Below are 10,490 nucleotides of genomic sequence, written 5' to 3'. Positions count from 1 at the left end.
TGTAACAAACTAAAATAAATTTCAGGTTCAAAATGAATCAGAATCAGGATTACTTTATTGATACCAAGAGGAAATTATTGAGTGTAGTTTCTCATTTTAGGACAGAGTCAAATGTAGCTACTACTTTATACACCATGTTACAAACTAATTAGGCTTTTGTTTCATATTATATATATAATATATAAAATATATATATATACTATATATCATATATATATATATATATATATATATATATATATATATATATATATAATTAATAATGTACAGCTGTACACGTAATAATAATAATGAGCGCAAATCTGTCTTTGCATTCGGGCCATTTAGTTCGATTTAGTCAGATCTTTGATATTATATTCAGGAAGTGATTTTTTCATGCTACACTGACATGTGCAGAAGTGTTTTGGTACACGGCTGACAATAAAGTATTTTATCTTATGATCCGCGGCGTAATTTGCGTTTGTAATCTCTGCACAGAAATGTGTCTATTTGTGCGGTCAGGGTAAGTCACAAGTGCTGTAAATGTTTTGGTTTGAAGATCATTTACCACAGGGTTTACGAGCCGCAGTTCCCACAATCAACCCACAAGAGGCACTGTTGCACCGTGGGATGGACAATCACTGCACTGGATCTTCTCTGCCTGTCATGTTTGATTGCATTAATTGGCCTGATCAGTTCCAGATCACTGTGTTAGGTCGTATGCACGTGTAAAAAAGAGAAGCACGCGCTTTCTTATTGAGATTCAACCAGTTAAATAGATAAATTAAGTGTCAGTTCAGGTATTAATAAATAACCATGGAGCTGACACATTGGAGTACGCACACACAAAAAACAATAGCTTGTGTCACTATAAAACAATATATTATGAAAATATTAAAAGTTAACATCATAGATGTAATGTTCAAAATAAAAAAAACACTCACACACAAAGAGAGAGACACTGAGACAATTTTTTCCACAACCTTTTTTTCACCTTTCAACTTTGTTCCGCCACAGAAAGGCTGACATATATGAGTATAATCAACTAATGTTCCCATCATAGACAACATCTATGACGGTTTAGAGCGTGCTCTAAATAAGAGCATGCTCTAAACCATCTTAAACAATAACATATAATGTGAAACAGTTAATCATTCACAGACAGTACCTTCACTTTTTAATTTCTGCATAATTGATAAAACATTATACAGCTGCCAGACATAGCATTTCACAGGAAGGATGAAAGGAAAATTAAGACACAGCCAAAATGAACTCCCTGCTGACTAAACGTCTGTAGATACCACGAGGACATAGAGGTCATATCCTTTGTAATTTTTCTCTAGGAATTTATTAAAAAATATGCACTTATGTGCAGTTTACATTGTGCGAGAAAGAGTTGGACATGGTGTCAATAAAACATACTACAGTCTTTAAAACAAAGTCAAAGTAAAAAAAAAAAAAAAACTCATTCTAATTAGGCAGAGAAATTTTTTGTTCTTGAAAAAATACTGTATAAATCTGGGGTTTCTTTCCTTCTTTCTTTACTAGATCTCAAAGACAGCACTGCTGCAATAAAAGTGATTCTATTTTTTTTATTTGTGCCAGTTAAGATGTACATGATTAAAACTGAGCAATCACCTTGTTTGGCTTCAAAAGCGGTAGCCTTCAAAGATATCATTTCAGCGATTAGTCAATCAGTGACTGTCTAACAGAATATAATCTAATATTATATAATATATAATAGTATATAACTAATTTCAACTTTCGTGTTCATATCATTTCTGAAAAGACACAGGGTGTATTTACTAATGGTCCATAAATAATTAACTTCATGGATCAGCCATTAATAAGAACAACTTGTGGGTTCCTAGGTTATTAAAAATGCATCTGATAGGTGAGGACCGGGTGTGTTTTAAGGGTAGTTAATTAATCAGAGACCAGCTATTTTCTGGAATAATCTGCTGAGACTTTGGACTGAAATTCATTCATTAAAAACGTATTACCATATGGACTAACTGTAGACATAATGGTTCATTAAATAAAATGAACTATTCATAGTTTGCCAACTGAATTATTACCAAAAAGAGGAGGCACACTCACATTCAATAATTTTGCACAACCTGGCCATGTCTCATTCACAGTGATTTGCAATTTGTGTGATTTATCACCCATTAAGTAAAATCTGATTAAGTCGTTATGGTCATAATGGTTTTATAAAATGTGAGTCACCAGACAGTGGACTATGTTGTACTTTTTTCTGCTTTTATTCTGTGATGTTTACTTGTTCTATTGTGTATTTATTTATTAGGCTCCGTCTTACCTAATTCCCTTACAATGCCCTGTAAATGCAGCGGCTGATTGATCAGGTTATCAACGGAGTTATGTCGACGCGTGGGTGTGTGCGTTTGACCGCGCGCTAGTTTCTGTGGCGGCAGAGGTGGTGAGAGACTGCGAGGGGGTGCGGGGGGAGGGAGGGGGGGATAATAATAATACGCTCATGTGCGTCGTAGCATGTGAAAGTAGTTCCGGGCACTTAACCCAAGCGGGGGAGAGTCCCGGATGTTGGCTCGGCCGCCGAGAGAAAGGCGAACGGGAGAAGGCGGAGAGAGAAACTGAGGAGGGACACCACGGCACGGCAGGCACACCGGCGAAGCTACGGCGGCTCTTTGCACAGGACGACAACGTCAAGAGCACAGGAGACTCCTGGAGGGGGACCCCGCTAACCGAAGAAGAGGAGGTGCAAGGACGGGGAGACAGTTACTCTGAAACTACCGTGAGGATTACACAGAGCCCGCGTCACAGCAGCTTTCACCCAGAGTAAGTGAGCTACACGGGCATGGAAGTTGAACTAAGGCCCACGAAATGGACGACTTTAACGGGGAAGTGAGCTGCACCGAAGTTCTGGGGATTGAGCCCGGTGAACAGGCCCACACACACGGCTTTCAGCTCGTTGTGGCGGGGCGTGCGGGGGACACCTTTTTATCCGGTCACTTGTTTTCCCCGTGGTCAGCGTTGGTACACCCCGGCCGTGTTGCTGCAACTCTCCCAAGTTGACAGCTCTCGCGCTAGCCTGCTAGCAACGCCGTGCAACCGGTGACAACTGACAGGGCAACTTTGACAGCTAGCTAGCCAGTTTTGGTAGCCAGCTAACTTTAGCTGAGCGTTGTCGGCGCTTTCTCCGGGACTAGGGGTGTGTGCGTCTGCGTGTGTGTCTCTCTCTCCGTGTGTGTCTGTGTGTGTATTCCCTCGCGTTAGGTGGATATAATGACCTATCCCAGCCCTCCAACAGCTATCGTTAGCTAGCTGTTTGGTATGTGAGACGTTGTGTGTGTCCAGCATGAAGTGTGTGTGTGTGTGTGTGCGTGTGTGCGTGTGTGTGAGAGAGAAGCCCAGTGTCATTTGCCTGCGTGCTCTGACGGTATTTGACTCACAGCTGTTGCAGTGTGTTCTCTCGTCTGTCAATCGTCTGTTTCTCAGGCGGCTAATAAATTCCTCCAGAAATTCCTCGCACCCAAAAACCAGGGCTCAGGATTGTCATGTGGATGCACAATCAACAAGTGCACCGCTTGTTAAAGGTGACTTATTTATTTATTTTTTAATTTATTTCGCCAAAGCCCCTTGTAGGGCTGTGGATTGTCCTGAGATGGCACTGGCGGCGTTGCAGTTAAATATTTGCCCCCGTGTTCAAAGACAGGCGTGCTCTGCCTCCGCTTTGATGTCTCACTACTTGTTTTTTTGTGATCACAGAGAGCAGACACTTATTAGTTAATGCTGCCACTTTAAACCAAACAGCTGTGGCATTTGCGTGCAGCTGTACACAAAGCGTGTCCTTGCTTTATCCTCACTACCGTTTTATTAGGAGGCGGATGACTGAACTCTTAATTCCCCCCCCCATGCCCAATGGCAACTTGTGCAGATTTGTATCAATGGAGTTATTTTAATGATCATCTTGCACTGAGGTGCAAATAATTCGCTAATCACCGCACAGCCCCATGCTTAATTTATTTTGCCATAAAGTCTGCGTAAAAAGGTTGAATTCATGACTAAAACCAAACATTATAAATTTCCCCAAACTGCCAGACCTTATGCTTCAACTAACAAAATGCCCATAGCGTTAGTCAGCACCCACAATCAAAGGTCAGACCTGGTTTGCTTCTTAATCACCCATCCTTTAAATAGAAGGCCTACAGAGCTGTCTGGATTGAGGCTATCTGTGCATGCAGCTGCAGAAGACACATAGCGTTAAGTTTTGACGGTGCTCCAGCGAGCCAGAGTAGTTTCATCCAGCATGTTGTCTTGAAATGAGTATGCATATTTGTTACTTTATCGTCATCCTGTTAACTGCAATTTGTGTTTCAAAAAAGTTAACTTGAATTTTATTGCTATTTACAATATAATGCAGAAAGAGATCTGAACTCATGCAAGCATGAGTCATACTTTTGTCCTTGATGTCATACATGAAATTATACTCATTCTTAATAAGCAATAATTTATGTCTATTGAAACTACAATTTAAAAAAAACTGTGATGGATGGAGTTGGCATGAACTGTGTGTGTGACACTTAACTGTTGTCAGCAGACTTGAATAGAAATAATATATAATAATAATGATAATAATAATAATAATAATATCGTATTATTAATATGTACAGCCTAAATTGAATTTGGTTTATAAGGTAACAAGTCCAATTATCATGGTTTTATTATTTAGATATGTTTTGACCTGGATGACTGAAAATCCACTTAATATGCATTTTTGTCTGTTTTAGTTTAGTATAGACTTAAGAGTTTGTGCATTTACAGATAACTTCAATGTTCAGTTTGATGGACTGAGTAGTTGAGAAGAAAGTATAAAAATCGTTACACACCTTTATTTTCACAACAACCATCTTTAAATCCAACGAGCAGGATGCAGAATCTCTTAAATGGTGGTTCTAGCCTGCAGAGGTCTGTTCAAACTCTTTTGCTTAATGTTTTTTAAAAACAACATCTTCTTCTTTATGGTCTTCTGGTGTTGTCACTGTGTTCATGATGCTGGTAGCACATTCATCCATCATCTCCTTAGAAAAATTACTCTGTCGTCATCTGCAGAAGATGAGACATACAGCAAACATGTAAATAAATACTGACATGTCATCGTTGCTTCACTGATAGTGTTCAGCTTGCGGGCGATAGAGTGTAATTTAATAGATTAAGTTGTATAATGCAATGAGAAGGGGCTAATATGGATATATGTCGAAGGTCAGGAAGAGAGTATAGAGGAGTGAATTTACAACGGCTTTCTGCTTTTTGAATACAGGCTCCTCATTTGGAATTCAGTATGTGGCCCTGTGCCTAGCCGCTCTCACTGAGAGGCTTTTTAATTTCTCCCCTTGTTGAAGTGATTATTCAAATGACCATCCGTGAGGCGCAGTTATCAGACTACTGGTTGAAGTTGAGCCTGTGGCAACATGAATGCCCATCACAGCCCCCCCTCCGCCGCCACCACCACTACGCCATGTAGTTGGACAGTGCCCAGTTGGTACCCTCAGTGGCAACCCCTATTAAATCGTCACATCTCAACCCTCGGGCTGAAAACCTTTTGTGTGATGCAATTGGCAGGCGGCAGTGTGTACATGAGAAACTACCGATGCTGTTGGTCAAAGGCCTCCATTTAGTGTTTTTTTGGAATTCTTCTCACTTTACTTTATCATCTTGTCCTTCAGTGAATTTTCTCCTTGGAAGTTCCTCCTTTTTGTTTCAACAGCTGTTTACTCCGCATGGAGGCTAGGCTACACCTCTTATGCGGCTCAGACCAAATGACTGGGCAGTTTTGCTCGAAATTTCAGCCCCATGCTCTATTTATATCTAGCGATAAGTTTTGCTCTGATAGAAGCCGTGTTGGTGAGAAGGGACCGACTCAGTCTTCATTAGCAACGCTGTGCATCACTAGAATGCAGATGAGCTATGAAGCCATTCATCTGCTGGAAATGCCTCCCTGATTCCAATTTGAATCTTGTTTGCAGTCACATTGTGTGAGCCCACTTCTCCATGTTAAAGAAGTCTCTTTATGTGAGAGATCAGAGGGGGATAATTGCACTTAAGTGAACCTCATTTAGTGCTGGCCAGAGCAATTACTGTAACTGCCGTTCTAGGCGTTTTTGGGGGCCTGGAGCAGCTGTCATTGAGTCTCTGTAGCTGAGATATCAAATGGTGAATAGAATGGCATTGGCATAGCATCATGGGAACGGCATATCCTTGGATGGATTTTAATTAGTTTTTTTGCAGGTTTTCGCTCGGCTCTTTTTGTTTTTTCATTCGAAGAAAAGCGTAATTAAAAACGACAATTAGAAATGCATTATTTTAGTAATGATTGAAAATAAATTATTCGCAAGGTGTAGAGGTGAAAAAAGTCAGCAGTGCTTCTTCAGGCAAAACCCCCTGGGCTTGAGGGAGATGTTTTATCATTAATGTTATTCAGGAGCCAAATTTTGAGTTTTGCTCAGCTGGGTGTTTTAATCTATTTTTGCTGTAAATTAATGAATTTTTAAAGAGCCCCTCGCTAGATACGGGTGGATGTGGGAATGCAGCACTGGTTCAGTTTTCAAACGAGCCTCTGCTCCATCGCCGTCCCCCTTCACCACCCACCCCCTCACCGGATGGAGAGAGCGAATTTACTGAAGCACCGCACTTTAATTTTTTATTTATCCAGCGATACACTGTCTAGTTCTCCTCATCCCACCTCCTCCCATTTCGTCTATTGAGTTGAATTTGTCAGCGGACTAGTCCCATATGTTCAATCCATGTCCCGGCTTTGGCATTGGATGAAGACGTGAATCAGTGAGGGGAAGCATGTGATATTAAATTCAGCTGGCTCGTTGCCTAATATTATCGACGCGTTCGCTCGGATACATGTTTCATCTCAAAGTGTTTATCCGTTTATTTTCCCCAGTCTGACTAATCAGGGACAGGCTCTCTACAGGGGAACTACTGTAACTACGCACAGCAGAGCTTCCTGGGTAACTTTAGAAAGTGTAGGAGAAAAGGGTGGGGTGGGGGTTTCATAGCTCGTGCAGTGCATGGCGCCTCCTCTGACTCATTACAGCCTCGTGGTTGCAAAAAAAAAAAAAAAGAAGATTAAATCTTCTGTTAAAATGCTCGGTTTCATTCTATCTTAACTATCTTTGGAAGATGCACAGAAGTGTCGATATGAAAATATGTGTTAGGTGGTTGTAGTGCAGGGACTGCAAATCTACTCCGTTAAAAGCGAGTTAATGTGGTGCTTAATGACATTGAGGTGTTATTTATTTAGGTTCTAATAAATTTGCAAATAATTAATAAGAGTGCCTCATCGTTTCAGCGCCTTGAAAAAGTGAAAAACCTGCATATTGTGTGCTTCGTCCTTGAGTTTTGATATGCCTTCCATATCACTCTAAGTTTTTTTTGTTGTGTTCTTTACTCAGTAGTTGGAATTGATATGCTTATATGATTCATGCTCTTAGGAGACCTTCATGCAGCGTGCAGGAAGGAGAGCTCACTAAGCTGACACAGCTTAAGTAATAAGCGTGGAGCTTTCATCATAGTATTCGGTATCTGTTTTAATCATTACAGTGACTCCTGTGGCTGAAATAAAATTCACTTTCAGGTAAAGAGGCGGCACATCTAGAGACCTACCTTATATGGAAGAGATGGAGCCTGCTGTCAGTTTTGAATGGAGAAACTAAATATGGTACTAGCAGCAACAACTAAACAATGCAGCTTTGTCTGTACACGGGCAGCCACCTAACTGCTGTTTATGACAGATCATACAAATGGTGGCAACAGCTCCTGTTCTGAAGTCTCTTCAAGAAACGACAATTTAATAACATGATATCCCTTGGTGTTTGCTTCCAGTCTGTGGACTGCATATGTGACATGGCAATTTAGAAGTGATGCTATAAAAATGTCGCGTGGAGGGTGACATAAACCGGACGTGATGGAATATGGTAATCTCTGGTTCATCGTACAAGCATTGATACAAACGCTGCACATTGTGTGTACAGTTCGTCCAGGATTTAAGACACACTGACTCTTGATCCAGTGAGATAGCGAGGCTTTCTTGTCAAGCTACAAATGCACAGCAAATAAGTGTTTCCAAACTAGAGTCAAAGCGAATCAACTTCTCAGGGAAACACTTTTAATTCAGCTGCTAAAAATGTTCCAGTGATGTTTGGCGGGATAATCCCCTCTGTAAACGGTGCTTGCTTGTTTACTGCCAGTGTATTATTATCTGTAAAGGAAGTGTGCAGCGCAAGTTGCAATTGTGTCTGCCCTCATAGGTTTATTGGCTTATTACTGTGTGCTTTGCGTGTGCTTCTGTAGCAGTGTACCCAACACTGAAGGATTTGTCACGTTTGAATGTCATACTGCAGACTCTGAGAAGAAAGTCAGAGGAGGTCAGGTTTCATTAAGTCCATAGTCCTAAACCTTCTTAGGAAGGTTGAGAAGTAGAGTGATGAGGATGTGGTTTACTGCCACATCACTCAGGTTCACTCTCTGCTTACAGTAAACTAACTAGAGACAGACCATTTGTCATGAAATCACAAGACGACCTCAGTCTAGTGTTGGATGATCAGACCTGATGACTGTGTATTGTTGCTTCATTTGTTTTGAGATTTCAGACAATGTTAATGTGGGCTGGTCCATAAATAGCTTCACGTAGAAGACTGCGTATGATGTGGTGTGTGAGGCTCATGGTCTGTGAGGACGAGTGCCAAGTTTTGCAGATGTGGTGTTAGCTGGGAAGGAATTGTGGTGGATCTGCTAGACCATGTTTTAGCACTTTTTCTTCATATCTGTTGCCGGTGCCACATCATCCCCCTGCGTACTCAGCGGAATCTCACGTCAAAATCTCTCTGTGTTTTTGTCAATTACCCCCCCCCCCCCCCAGAGTCTCCATCTGTGATTCAGAAAACCCTTAATGGGAGCCAAGGATTCTCTCTGTGGAGTTGGAGGAAATGGTGATCTGTGTGGATCAGGAAACCCACACAAGCGATGACTCGCTCTTGCCCAATTGTTACCACCCCATCCCTCTTTCTTGCTGTCACACGTAGTCCTTCTCATAATTGTTATTTCATTTGGTGTTCTCTCTTCTTTTTCTATATCTGCCTCTCTCTCTGCGCCATACTCTCCTGTGCTCTTCACTTAGCAAACAACACGTCTGTAGAGAATTCTGAAGAATGCATCTTGTTGCTCAGATGAGTCATACTTCCTCTAGCCTGCATGCCTCTCCCTCAGGGTGGATGAATGAGAGGGCGGAGAGGTTAGCTGGAGGAGGGGCTCAATGACTGAGGCGACATGGTCCGTGCCAACGGCCCAATGTAATAAACAAAGTATCAGCGTGTTGGTCACAGGGCCTGAGACTCCTACATCTGAGCTGTCTCACAAATGTTGTCGTCCCTAGGTGGCTGTGTGACTGACAGCTTTGACCAGGCTGAGTCACTGCCTTCAAAAAACTACGGGTTTGGATATCTCACACCCCACAAGTCAGCCACTGTGCCAGGGTGCTGTGGCCCTGGGAGGAGAGAGCCCGGGGGCCTGGGCTCTGGAGAGAAACGAGGCTGCACCTGCAATCTGGGAAATCTGTCTCTGCCTCGCTGAAGGCAATTTATATGGTGGGTTGAGAGGACTGGAGACAAGTTTACATGCAGTTACTATGTGTGAATGTTCCTCGGGAGGACCGGCCACAATGTAGCTTCTACAGTTTTGAATACAGCCAAGTATGAAACTCCAGTTTATTGTTTTTACTCCCAAGATTTCATTTTGGCTTAAAGTCAAACATGTCTTGATATTCCTTTATTTATTAATTAATTCTTCAATAAAACTAATGAAAAAGTACCAGTACAGCGTCAGGCCCCTCTCAGCACTACTTTTCTCCGTATACCTGCTCTTCTTGGTCTCCTGCCAAAACCTATGACTCACAAGAGACAGAGTGACCTACTTTTTACGTCTTCTAGGAGTGCCAGAGGATCTTTTTTTATTTGCAAGACAATGCACGGGGTAAATATAAGTCAATTAAAACACACTTAATGCACCCATTTTTGGATTTAAGCACCTAAAGGCTGTGTCAGCATGGCAGCCACCTCAGAGGACTCTCTTCATTATCACAAGCAAAAAAGATTCATAGTAAACAGCGGAGCTTTGATATTTCATTAGAAGCAAACTGAGTTTAATGCCACACCGGCTCTAACCGAGCCAATTTAAAAATATAACTCATTTAAGTGCTCTCGTAATCCTGCTATATCCATGTGCTTTTACGCCGCTTATTCCCAGTTTATCCAGGTTGTCAGAGATTATGGTTTCTACATGGAGACAAAGTATTTATCTACTGAATCAGTGAAAGTCGCCTCAAGGCCTAGTCGGTTTGTTTTAGTAATGACACCGTCTTGGCTGCACTGTCAAGGTAAAGTTTGAACAGTTGCCTTTATATATTGCGTGGATTAGGAGTCGCTCTGATGCCTGGTTTACAGTTTGCCTTCGTCTGAAAAGAAAAC

The 10,490-nt window shown here is 41.6% G+C and overlaps 1 protein-coding gene across 1 annotated transcript in view; it reads left to right on the top strand.

Moving 5' to 3' along the window:
• Positions 1-2,509: 2,509 nt before the first annotated feature.
• Positions 2,510-10,490, top strand: part of foxj3 (forkhead box J3) — a 64,860-nt gene continuing 56,879 nt past the window's right edge. Inside the window, exon 1 of the mRNA XM_047583767.1 lies at positions 2,510-2,796. The gene's annotated coding sequence lies outside the window, so the exon portion shown is untranslated. The remainder of the gene's footprint in view (positions 2,797-10,490) is intronic.

The sequence above is a fragment of the Mugil cephalus genome, chromosome 4, assembly GCF_022458985.1.
Source record: "Mugil cephalus isolate CIBA_MC_2020 chromosome 4, CIBA_Mcephalus_1.1, whole genome shotgun sequence".
Classification (NCBI taxonomy): domain Eukaryota; kingdom Metazoa; phylum Chordata; class Actinopteri; order Mugiliformes; family Mugilidae; genus Mugil; species Mugil cephalus.
Note: the sequence above shows the minus strand (reverse complement) of the source record. Positions and strands in the feature narration are given on the sequence as shown.